Source organism: Apium graveolens, chromosome 8 (assembly GCF_009905375.1).
Source record: "Apium graveolens cultivar Ventura chromosome 8, ASM990537v1, whole genome shotgun sequence".
In the NCBI taxonomy this organism is placed as follows: Eukaryota; Viridiplantae; Streptophyta; class Magnoliopsida; order Apiales; family Apiaceae; genus Apium; species Apium graveolens.
This window is the reverse complement of record NC_133654.1, coordinates 144925875-144939298: the sequence shown is the minus strand read 5'-3', so window position 1 is coordinate 144939298 and position 13424 is coordinate 144925875.

Here is a 13424-nt window from a genome sequence, read left to right as displayed (position 1 = left end):
TATATTATTCCCTGTCTAAATGTACTTGAGCAAGGCTTCTAAATTTTAAAAATTCAAATTAGTACTAATATAAATCTGCTATAATTTGTTATACTACCCATCAAATTTTTCCAAATTCATTTCCTTATTATTTTGATATTTTATTTTCTTTCATATTGTGAGTTGTTTAACCCTTACTAATAAAATGAATATTTATTTATTATTTTTGTAATGTCATGTCAGTACATTATATGTTTCCAAGGTTGCCACTGGCAAGGCTTTTTCTTACTTAAAAACAATAGGGTGTTACACCCCACGCAATTATCTATTCAGCTATTGTTTCTTTGAACGGGGAAAGAATATGGATTTCGTCCCTTATCACTCTATGTCAGACATCCAACCTCTCCAACCCAGTGAATGGAAGATAAAAGTTCAAGTGTCAAGGAAATGGAGAGACTATAATGTCCCTCTTACTGTTAAAACTGGTCTCCACTTGATTGTTATTGATTCAAATGTAAGTTTTAACTTTTTAAAATAATTTACTTTCATTCTCCCTTTTCTAATAAGAATTTATTTCCTTTTTGTTAGAGGAACCGAATGCATGTTTGGATTTATTCTTCTTTAGCCAATTCCCTGAATGCTATGTTTGAGGAGGGTGAGACATATGAAATTAGTAATTTCATAGTAACCCCATTCCTCGGAAAGTACAAGTGTATTGATGGGGAGAATCACATCATTTTCACACACATGACAGTTTTCGATGAACTTTCGCACTCTCAAAGTTTGTCGCTTCCAGATATCTTTCAATTTAGTCATTTCTATGGTATAGATTTGGCCAATTTCCAAGACAACCACTGCATTAGTAATATCCTAAATTTAAATATTTTTGTTTAAAAAATTTCCAACTATGTTTTAGGCCTTGCTTAAATAACTTTGTATCATGTAATTAGATGTTCTTGGGATTGTGCACGAGAGGAAGTCTCTCAAATGTTTCACTAACAGGAACAATGTAGAACAAACCTTGCTTAAGCTGGTAATTAGTGATACAGTGTGAGTAGTTTAATGTATTGGTAGTTCCTTTTTTTTAAGACATTAAAGTTGAATCTGGCATGCTTTGCAGGACTCAACTTACGGTCCATCTGTGGGATGACATGGCTTTAAAATGTAACAGCACTTTAAATGATTGTGCCTTTCTTCAGCTGTATCCTACCATCATCATTCTTTCCTGTTGTAAGATGGTAAAGGACAAGTACCAAAGTGCAGTTATTTTCACCGACAGACCTGCAACAAAGTTCTACATTAATCACAGTCATGGAAGAGTTCTTTCCCTAAGAAACAGGTATGCTTCAGAACTGTAATTCGAGAAACAGTAACCGTAGTAGGTTAATATCACAGAATTATTTATGCTGAACAGGTTCCTGGGTGTTCGCGAGATTTAGGCGTTGTTGACCATTGCATTGGCTTATTAAGCTCCTTTCTTACATTTTAATATATGTTTATAATAGCACCTCACTTTCCTTAAATGTTGAATTATCAGATTCAACTTAATATACCGTATGTATCGAACTAAGGAACTGTTATCTTGTGATCCAATTTATATTTTGTTTTCCCTTTTGTATATTATTTTGTTTTATTTTTTTTATTTCCTAACTAATATCAAATAATCTGCATGGTTATGTAGACCCTTATTAATTTATGTACATCAACTAAATTTGAGAGTTTCTTTGTCCTTAGCCAAAAATTATTTGAAACACCAAAATCCCTATATCGAACAATTTGTTGACCGGCATGATCATTTTACGGTATGCAACCCAATAAAAAATTCTACACACAGTAACAAAATACTTTGATTAAAGTAGTTACTGGAGCAATCTTGAAAAGTGTCTGCATAAGAATAACCAAAAAGGATTTAACTGAAATTATATACGTATTGGTATTCGTTGCTTCTTCTCCGATAATTACTTTACAGCGTATTATTAACATTGCATTTAACTAGGACAACCGAAAGATCTAATCCGACAAGTTGTCAAAGTAAAAAATAAAACTTCATAAATTTGTATTATGAAATTTAAATTTTTACTGAATAGGATGAGAAATACTGAAGGAGATTTTCTAATTCGAGTAAATCCAAATGTGGTCAAACTTGAAATGAGATACAACTATAAATCCTGAAACCTTTATTTTGTTTAGATTTCCAAAATTTAACCCAGAGGATGAGAATTACAAAATTTGAATTTATAATGCGAGGAAAAAAGAAATTGACCGTATACATCCCAAGGAAAAAAATTGACCTAAGTAACCATATAGTTTATTAAAGTTTTTACAATATGCATGTTTAATAGTTTTTGGATAAGACTAACCTAATAGGGATTCACATAAATATTATGCGTAGCGGTTTTTGATATTTTTCCTATGATAATTACTTGACAACGTTATTTAGTTGATATTCTTCATTGACAACTCCCTTTTGTCCCCTTTTTACCCACAGAAATTTGTACACGGTCTACATTTCCAGGTTTACAGAGTCCCTAAACAATGTTGTTAAATGATTTAATTTTCAATTATATATTATCCTTTTTAGAGTTTACTTTGTATTACAATATTTCCTATTCAAACTACTTTTGCTACCTATTGAATTTTTTGTTATTTTGACCCTTATACAAATTTCTACAATCAGAACTTATAGGTTTTACTGTGATATTTATAAATTTACCGTACCCCACATAGGTACTCTTTCAATAAAATTGAATTTAGAAAAATGTTGAGGTAAAATAACTATGATTAACATTGCATGTAACTAGCAGTACTGAACGATCTAAGTCGAGTAGTTGGCAAAGTACAAAATAAAACTTCACCAATTTGTAGTATATAATTAAAAATTTCACCAATCGGGATGTAAAATAATGAAGGAGATTTCCTACTTTGAGCTAATTCAAATATGGTCGTACTTAAATTAAGATATTATTCTACTAAATCAAATTTCATTGAAATAAGATACAATTATAAATCCTGAAACCTTTATTTCGTTTAAAATTACAAAATTTACCCAACTTGAATCTCATCCAAAGTTAAATTTCTAAAGCGAGCCAATCCCAATGAGTTCCTTCTTAAAATTAAATACAACTATGAGAATTTTACCAAATTTATCATAATTATGGAAATTTTATATTACCAAATTCCACGTGATAGATAATCTTATTTTTGGTGCTTTCATATTTGATTTTGTAACTAATAGCCGATAATCAGCATGTATATGTAGACCATTATTAATTTGTGTACATCATTCATATTATCCTTAGCAAAAAAAGTTATTGGAAACACCAAAAATAAATGATTTGAAATAATCTATAGTAATACAAGAAACTTTCTTTTTGTTAAAATATTATAATAGTTTAAATTGTTATAGTTCCACGCATTTGTGGAACTCAACTAATTTTGCTTAAACTAATACACGTTAAGCAATATCAAAGATTTAATCCAATTTCTTCAAGAGAACCAAAATTTAACAATCCATATTGTAGTTTGAAATGTAAAATTAACCCCAAACGATGACATATAACTAATATGACTTCTAAGAAAATAGTTTTTTACAAACTTTTCTATTGTCTAAAAAATATTTAATTAGGTATTTGAAATACTTAACTAATTTTCCGAGGAATTTAGGTTGCTTAATAGTAGCAAAAGATGTAATCGGTGTATATGCCTCCAACCTATTTAAAATTTGCCTAATAGTAGTTTATAATCGATTATAAATCCTGAAGGTGTCATCCACTATGCAGTTCCTATGGCTTGAGTCCATTGAGAACAAATATAGTTCCATGCATTTGCAGAACTTAACTAAATTTCCTTAAACTGATATATGTTAAACGATAAAGAAGATGTAATTCGACTTTTTTAAGAGAACCCCAATTTAACAATCCAAATTTTAGTTTGAAATGTAAAATTCACCCCAACGATGACTGTTAGATATATTTGATAATGTCATGGCTAATATGTTTTATGTTTAGCTTTCAGATCTTACGTGAACAGGATAAATCAGTACTTAACTGTTGATCAGTACTTATACTGGAAGTCAGTTATTAAGGATATCAGTACTTATATTATCAGGAGATAATCATCAGAAGATAGATATCAGAACTTAAGTGCTGAAGGACAATCAGATAAGGAAAGTAGCTGATTAAAGGAAAGAAGATCGAGATAAACATAAGAAGAGATATGCATGAAGAAGGAATTCCGTGAAGAATGGAATACTTGGAAGAAAAGATATCTGATTGATATATTTTAGGAAGCAGAATTATATTCCATATCAATTAGCGATTATCTTGTAACTGTGTAGTATATAAACACAGGCATAGGGTTTACACTATAAGTGTTATCATTATCGAAGTTATTATTCTTTATAACCCTAGCAGCTCTCGTGATATTTGTTCATCACTGAGAGGTAACAGTTCCATACTGTAACAGAGTTTATTGTTTCAATAAAGTTTGTTTTCTGTTACCTAAGATCTTAAAGTTCGATTTAAGTGTACTATACACTGTATTCACCCCCTCTATAGTGTGTGTGTGACCTAACAATTGGTATCAGAGCCTATCTGTTAACTTACATACAGTTAAAGATCCAAACACAATCATGTCGGACATAGAAACTCCAACTAAGCCTACCACAACTGAGGAACCACCAAAGACACTAATTCAGAGTCGGTATGAGACCATCAGAGTCCCCATACTGAGACCATCTGAATATTCCATATGGAAGGTAAGGATGACCATGTTCCTGGAAGCAACAGATCCAGAATACCTGGATAGAATCAAGGAAGGTCCTCACAAACCAACCAAACTCGCTGTTGCAGTTGCAGGTGAAGCAGCAATGACCGTACCAAAGGAGAAGAGTGATTATACTGCTGAAGACATATCATCAATTGCTAAGGATGCTAAGGTACGACACTTACTGCATAGTGCCATTGATAATGTAATGTCAAACAGGGTAATCAACTGCAAGACTGCTAAGGAGATATGGGATGCTCTGGAAACAAGGTGTCAGGGAACTGACATAATTAAGAAGAACAGGAAGACAATACTCACTCAAGAGTATGAACACTTTGACTCAAAGACTAATGAGTCATTGAATGATTTATATGATATATTTGTCAAACTTTTGAATAATTTGTCATTGGTTGATAAAGAGTATGATCTTGAAGATTCAAACCTTAAGTTCCTGTTAGCTCTTCCTGAATGCTGGGATTTGAAGGCAACGACAATAAGAGACAACTACAATCTTGATGAAACAACTCTTGACGAAATCTATGGAATGCTCAAGACTCATGAGCTGGAGATGGAACAAAGAAGCAAGAGGAAAGGAGGAAAGTCAAGGACAGTCGCTCTTAAGGCTGAAGAAGAATTCCCCAAGGCAGCTTCCTCAAAGAAAGACAAGGGTAAAGCTCTTTTCATAAAGTCTGATACTGAGTCATCAAGTTCTGAGAGTGATGATGACTCAGATTCTGAAAGCTTGCCTGAGACCGATGCTGATGAGGAGATGATGAAGCTGTGTGCTCTTATGGTGAAAGGAATCACCAAGATTGCATACAGGAAGTTCAGGAAGGGAAAAAATTTTTCCAGAAAAAGCATAAGTTCTGATAAGAAGAATTTCAGAAGATCTGAAGGCAGAGGAGGAAAGTCTGACAGAGGAGATTACACCAATGTTAAATGCTATAACTGTGGTGAGAAAGGCCACATATCTCCTGATTGCAAGAAGGTAAAGGGTGACAGAGGCAAGGCTCTTGTCACAAAGCAGAAAAGTTGGACAGACACTTCAGACTCTGAAAGTGAGGAGAACTATGCATTGATGGCAAATGCTGATAAAGAAAGTGCTGAGAGCAGTTCTGAAGCTGCTGAAACAAAGGTACCTCAGACTACTTATGCTTTTCATACTGATGATATTAATGAGTTGAGAAGATATCTTAAAACCATGTTTGTTATTTATAGAGATCAAACCTTAACATGTGAAAGATTAACTTCTGAAAATCTTGCTTTTAAGAAAAGAAATAATTTCTTAGAAAAAGAGTTAGTTATATTCCATCAAACTCAGAAGGATAGAGATGATGCTTTTTATGTTAGGGATGAAGTGCTAAAAATGAATGAATCTCTAAAAACTGAGTTAGAAAAGGAAAGAGAGATAATCAGGACTTGGACTAACTCTGGCAGAACAATTCAAAATTTGCTAAGTAGTGAAAATTGGAAAGAGGGCTTAGGTTATGGAGAGAATAAGAATGACAAAGGAACTGAAGAAATTAAGCCTGTTGTTAAGCAAAAGCCAAAGTTAAAACCTGTTAAGTTTGTAACTGTAAAGTCTGATAATGAGAAATCAGAAGTTAAAGAGGAATTAACTTCTAACAAACTAAAATAGGAAAAGACAGCTGAAGTAAACATAGGCTTAATGACAAAGAAGCAACTTAAGCATAAGCTGAAAGATGTCAAGAATGCAAACAAGGTAAAATCATCTAGGAAAAATAGGAATGGAAAGGAATGTGTGAATAAAAGCAATAATTATAAACCTGTTCCTGATGCTCCTAGGAAAACATGTCATAACTGTGGAAGTTCTAACCATCTGGCTTCTTTTTGCAGGAAAAATAAGAATATTAACTCCTTACCTTCAAAATCAGGAGTTAAGAGTCAGTCAGTTAGATACAAACCACAAAATCCTTGTTTTCATTGTGGTAGTTTATGGCATTCCATTTATACTTGTAAGGAATATCATAGTTTGTACTATGATTATTATCAAATAAAACCTTCTTTGAAGAAAGTTTCCATTGTTCCTTCTAGTGTAAATTCTGATTCAAAGTCTGATAATGTAAATTCTGATAAGAAAAATGTTAACATAAACTCTGATGCTAAATCCGCTGCAAATGTTAACAAACTTAATAAGGCCAAAGGATCCAAGCAAGTCTGGGTCCTTAAAACTAATAATTAGTGGTCTTTGTGATTGCAGGGCAACAGGAAAAATATTCTAGTTCTGGACAGTGGATGTTCAGGTCATATGATTAGAAATAAGGCCCTGCTATCAGACTTTGTGGAGAAAGCTGGCCCAAGTGTTTCTTATGGAGATGGCAACATTGGAAAAACATTGGGATATGGCAATATCAATCTTAGGAATGTCATCATTAAAGAAGTAGCTCTGGTCTCAGGACTTAAACACAACCTACTGAGTATAAGTCAAATCTGTGACAGAGGTTATTATGTTGATTTCTTTGAAGAACACTGTGAAGTTGTGAGTAAATCTAAAGGCAAAGTTGTTCTGAAAGGATACAGACGTGGTAACATTTATGAAGCTAAGCTTTCAACAAGTACTGATGGCTCTGCAATCTGTCTGTTAAGTAGAACATCAATTGAAGAAAGCTGGAATTGGCATAAGAAACTATCTCATTTAAATTTCAACAATATAAATGAACTGGTCAAGAAAGATCTTGTGAGAGGATTGCCAAACACAGTATTTGCTCCTAATGGTCTTTCTGATTCATGTCAGAAAGCCAAACAAAGAAAATCTTCATTCAAGAGCAAGACTGAATCATCAATTCTTGAGCCTTATCATCTTATACATGTTGATCTATTTGGTCCAGTAAATGTCATGTCTATTGCAAAGAAGAAGTATGCGTTGGTCATAGTGGATGAGTTCACCAGATACACATGGGTGTATTTCTTGCACACAAAAAGTGAAACTGCATCTATCTTGATTGATCATATCAAATAGCTGGATAAAATGGTCACAGATTCTGTGAAAATTTTAAGGAGTGATAATGGCACTGAATTCAAGAATTTGATAATGGAAGAGTTCTGCAAAAGCCATGGAATAAAGCAGGAATTTTCTGCTCCTGGAACTCCACAGCAAAATGGAGTTGTTGAAAGGAAGAATAGAACTCTCGTTGAAGCTGCACGTACAATGCTTGAAGAAGCAAAGCTTCCAACCTATTTCTGGGCTGAAGCTGTGCAGACTGCTTGTTTTACTCAAAATGCAACACTCATTAACAAGCATGGAAAAACACCATATGAGATGGTGAAGAAAAAGAAGCCAAATCTGAAATATTTTCATGTATTTGGATGCAAGTGTTTTGTTCTCAAGACTCATCCTGAACAGCTATCAAAGTTTGATCTAAAAGCTGATGAAGGAATCTTTGTTGGATATCAACTTTCCACAAAAGCCTTCAGAGTCTATAATTTGAGAACAAAAGTGGTCATGGAATCTATCAATGTCTCTTTTGATGACAAGAAGATCACTGGTCTTAAAGATTTCGTTGACCATGATCAGCTGAGATTTGAAAATGAAGACTCATATTCTGATACTGAAAATCCTGACAGTCTAAGTCCTGATACTGCAAACTCTGATGGATTAAACTCTGATGTTATTAAAACTGTGGTGACTACGTTAAATGAAGATGCCCCTATGCAGGGGGAGCATACTCAAAATCCTACCACATCTCAAGAAACATTCGAACATGCATCTGGCTCTTCAAGTTCTGATTCATCAAGTTCTGATAAGCCAAGTTCTGATAATACTGAAAATCTAAATACTGAAGAATCCAACTCAGAAAGCATAGTTTCAGGGGGAGCATCAGAAAATGAAAATGAAGATAGCATGGATCATGGGGGAGCATCCAGTTCTAGAGAAAACCTTCCATCTGCAAGGAAGTGGACAAAATCACATACACCTGATTTGATAATTGGAAATCATGATGCAGGTGTCAGAACTAGAACAGGTACTTCAAATGAGTGTCTTTACAATTCTTTTCTCTCTCAGACTGAGCCAAAGAAAGTGGAAGAAGCTCTTCAAGATGCTGATTGGGTGCAAGCAATGCAGGAAGAGTTGAATGAATTTGAAAGAAACAAAGTCTGGACCCTAGTACCAAGACCAAAGAATAGATCTGTTGTTGGTACAAAGTGGGTATTCAGAAACAAAACTGACAGTGATGGCATAATTACAAGGAATAAGGCAAGGCTAGTTGCAAAAGGATATTCTCAACATGAGGGAATTGATTATGATGAAACATTTGCAACAGTTGCTAGGTTAGAAGCCATAAGGATATTTTTGGCTTATGCTGCTCACAAAAAGTTTACTGTCTTTCAAATGGATGTGAAAAGTGCTTTTCTCAATGGAGAATTGGAGGAAGAGGTATATGTTGAACAACCTCCAGGTTTTGTAGATATCAAACATCCAGATTATGTCTACAGACTTAACAAAGCACTTTATGGACTTAAGCAAGCTCCTAGAGCATGGTATGAGACTTTAGCTCAGTTTCTTCTGGAAAGTGGATTCAACAGAGGGACAATAGACAAAATACTGTTTTACCTCAACCATGGAAAGGACTTACTTCTGGTCCAGATTTATGTTGATGATATCATTTTTGGATCTACAAATGACAAACTTTGCAAGAAGTTTGCCAAACTTATGCAGTCAAGATATCAGATGAGTATGATGGGGGAACTTAGCTACTTTCTGGGCCTTCAAGTCAAGCAGAATGAGGAAGGCACTTTTATTTGTCAAACCAAGTACACCAGAAACTTGCTAAAGAAATTTGGAATGCAAGATTGTTCAAGTGCATCCACTCCAATGGCCACTGCAACAAAACTGGATAAGGATACCGGTAAATCAGTAGATATTACTGAGTACAGAGGTATGATTGGCTCTCTACTCTATCTAACTGCTAGTAGACCTGATATCATGTATGCTACCTGTCTTTGTGAAAGATTTCAAGCAGATCCAAGAGAACCTCACTTAACAGTTGTAAAAAGAATCTTTAAGTATCTTAAAGGAACAGCTGCTCTAGGATTATGGTATCCTAGAGAATCAGATTTTAAACTAATAGGTTACTCAGATGCAGATTTTGCAGGTTGCAAAATTGACAGGAAAAGCACAAGTGGAAGCTGCCAATTTCTTGGAGGCAGATTGGTTTCTTGGTACAGCAAGAAACAAAAGTCAATTTCCACATCAACTGCAGAAGCAGAGTATATTGCTGCAGGAAGCTGTTGTGCACAGATTCTTTGGATGAAGAATCAGTTACTGGATTATGGGTTAACATATTTCAAAATCCCTATTTACTGTGATAATCAAAGTGCTATTGCTATGACAGGTAATCCAGTTCAACACTCAATGACAAAGCACATCAGCATCAGGTACCACTTCATCAGGGAACATGTGGATGGAGGTACAGTGGAATTGCATTTTGTTCCCACAGATCAACAGTTGGCAGATATCTTCACAAAACCATTATGTGAAGCTACTTTTACAAGATTGGTAAATGAACTTGGAATGGTTTCAGGTTCCTTCTCTAAATCTGCTTAGACTTGTTCTGTATTATCAGACTTTATGCTCGGTATTTACAGAATTCATCTCATTGTGTATTCTGTGCTTAATTGATAAATGTCTTTAAGTACTGACTGTTGTCTGATATATGTTTCTAAACTCTGATAAGTGATATGTCTGTTCTAGTACCTATTCAATCCTATGAGGATAACTGTGCTAGATACTGACCTAGTAGTCTTCAATAAACAAATGATTCCATGGAAGAAGTAATTATTTCAGTGGAAATCTTATGACACTAGCAAATTCTGATAACTGAGCTTAGTTAAGTTCACTTTGTATATCTTATTACTAAGTCACAAATTAGAATAATGCTACTCATCTGTTAAGTTCTGATACTAGTAAAACTGCTGAATGTACTAAGTGCTGATAGACCTCTCTTATCAAAAGCAAAAGCAAAAAGATCCAAGATTAAAATCAGGTACTCCTTTGAGATCTAGAGTAAAAATGTGGAAGGGACGGCCCAAGTGCATTGCTGGTATTAAGTAAATATGCATCAGAAAAGCAAAATATTTTCTTGGTGACTTTTCACACTCTATGATTACTGGAGAAATACTCTGAAAATAGCATAAATTCTGATAAACAGTCGTGACTCACTTACACTGAGAAGCCACTGTAAAATAGAATTTCAAAAGATGCATAAAATTAGCACAAAACAGTTGAGGTGGACTCAAGCATAAACTCATTCTTCAGTCGGTTTCAGAACAATGACAGATCTTTAGCAAAATTTTAGTTATGCCTTATTTCTAAGATGTACTGCAGTGAATCAGACTTTACTCTTTGTCTGTTTTTAGCTTAATGCACACACTAATCACACCATCTGAATGATGAAAATTTCTGTGGTGGTCTATGTTATTTTAGATAAAACAGTCAATGTGTCATTATTGCACAAATTCTGAGGACAAGTTCTAAGCTACACGTACTGATGATTAAGTACTGACGTCCATAACTCAGAACTTGTATGAGTATTTACTAAGATAGGCATTCCTTTTTCGAGTTAAGAAATTATGTTCTGATGACTGTTAAGTTCTGGTATAGGTCTAAGTTCTGATTTTTCAGTCTAATCCTTTACTTGGCTTATCTTTGAATAAAATTTGATAACAGTCTCAGTTTGTACTCGAATATGTTGAAGTGGAAGATTAATAGTCACTGTGATTAGGATTAATGGTATTTGTACTTGAACAGACCACTGTTTCTTGTGTTTTGTGCGGTCTAGACCATGCTTCCTCTTTCCAATGACTGTTATTCTTTTTCAAAGTCTAGGGAGACGAGGTAGAATTAATTCTACCTGTCCGCATTAATTATCTTTGCGTCTCTTGGCATTCTCTTGCCTATATAAGCAACCACTTCACATCAGTCTTTCCATCACATTCTTCTCACACACTTATCCTCCTTCTTCTATCAAAAACACAATGGTTCGATACAACATGTTTTTGAACAACCAAACCTTCACAATGGAGGTAAGTTGTGCTGATTGGCAGCAGGAGTGGCATGTAACAGCCATTCCTGAGGAGATCTGGGATTCTGTCCCACAGGAGGTGCTGACTCACCTTCTATTCTTCTATATGGATTACCATCGCCATCTGGAGCAATTGGAGGAGGAAAGGCGGGAAGCTATCCGTCAGCAAGAGCGAATCATACGACTCGCCATCTTGTTCGTCGAAGATAGGAAGAGGAAGATGACTTAATCTCGTCTTCTTCCTGTTCTTCTTCATCCTCAGCTTTGTCAGGCTTCTTAGCTAGGACTAAAGCTGTTGATGTTAGGATTAGAAGCTTAGGGAAAATCTTGTATAAGTATTGATGTCATTTCCATTTCATAAATGTATTGACTTGATATATTAATGAAAATTGTTTTTACTTCAAGATTTTGTCTCTGAGTTATTTTCTCTTGTGTTGATAAATCCTGATTGATATTCTGATGACCATTTAAATTGTGCTTTTATTTAAGTTCTGATTCTCTGTCAGCACTTATTCATCGAAATTATCTCGGTCATTTTTAACATGATTTATTTTTAGAATATTAATGTTGCAGTGACAAATAATTCAATCAGTGCTAACAGGTTAAATTTTGAATTAAAATTGTTTCCCTTGATAAACGAAACAGTTTTTCCTTGAAACTCGGCAAATGGGTAAGTAATGATTACTGTTTTCTCGAGCCCAGTAACTATCCATTATTACTGCATGTCTGACAGGTGTCCAACGGTAATATTTTTTTGTATAAGTACAGCAGAGAGAAGATTTCTTTAATCTTTTTAATTTCTTCATCTTTTATCTCTCTTCTTACTTTTACTCTCCTTCACTTTACTATTTCCGTTGTTTTCATACAGATATTATATCAAACACCTATCAGGCCTACTTAATTCTCAATTTTTTTTCACATGGCACCAAAGGATTTAATCATTGATGGAGCAAAGTTTGTTCCAAACAACTATGCTGCAATTCTTGATCATGCTGAAGCTCCATCTGAATTGCACTTTGTGCAAGATCTTCTTGCACATAGTGAGGTTGGGTACGCCTTAACTCAGCCTGAATTATTTTCAAGTCAACAAGTTCTGAGGTTCTGGAGGACTGGCATTTTTGATGATGGTGGTAACCGTGGAACTCACAGTATTATCTTCCAAGTGGGTGATTCATCTTTTGTAGTCACTCCTGGTACAGTACGCAGGGCTTTACATCTTCCCGAGGATTGTACTTTCTCAGTTCCAGAGGACTCAGCCCTTCGGGAGTTAATGGCTGAATTGGGATATGAAAAGAGTCTGACGAAACTTGGACAGTTGAAATGGGCTAATATCAGAAGAGAATGGAGTTTCTTCTTTGATTGCATCACCAAATCTTTTGGGAACAAATGTTCAAATTTTGATGTTATCCAAATTCTGAGTCAGCACATAGGGTATGCTATTATCCATCAAACTCATTTTGACTTTGCAACTGGAATAATTAGTTTTATTGGGGATAGGATGACAGAGGATCGAGATGTTGTTTATTTTGCTCGATTCTGTCAACTTATTTATACGTATTGTACTGCTGAACCCCAGTTAGTCAGCACTCAAACCCCACCTTTTAAGGTTGCAAAAAAGGTACTTTAACGACCTGATAA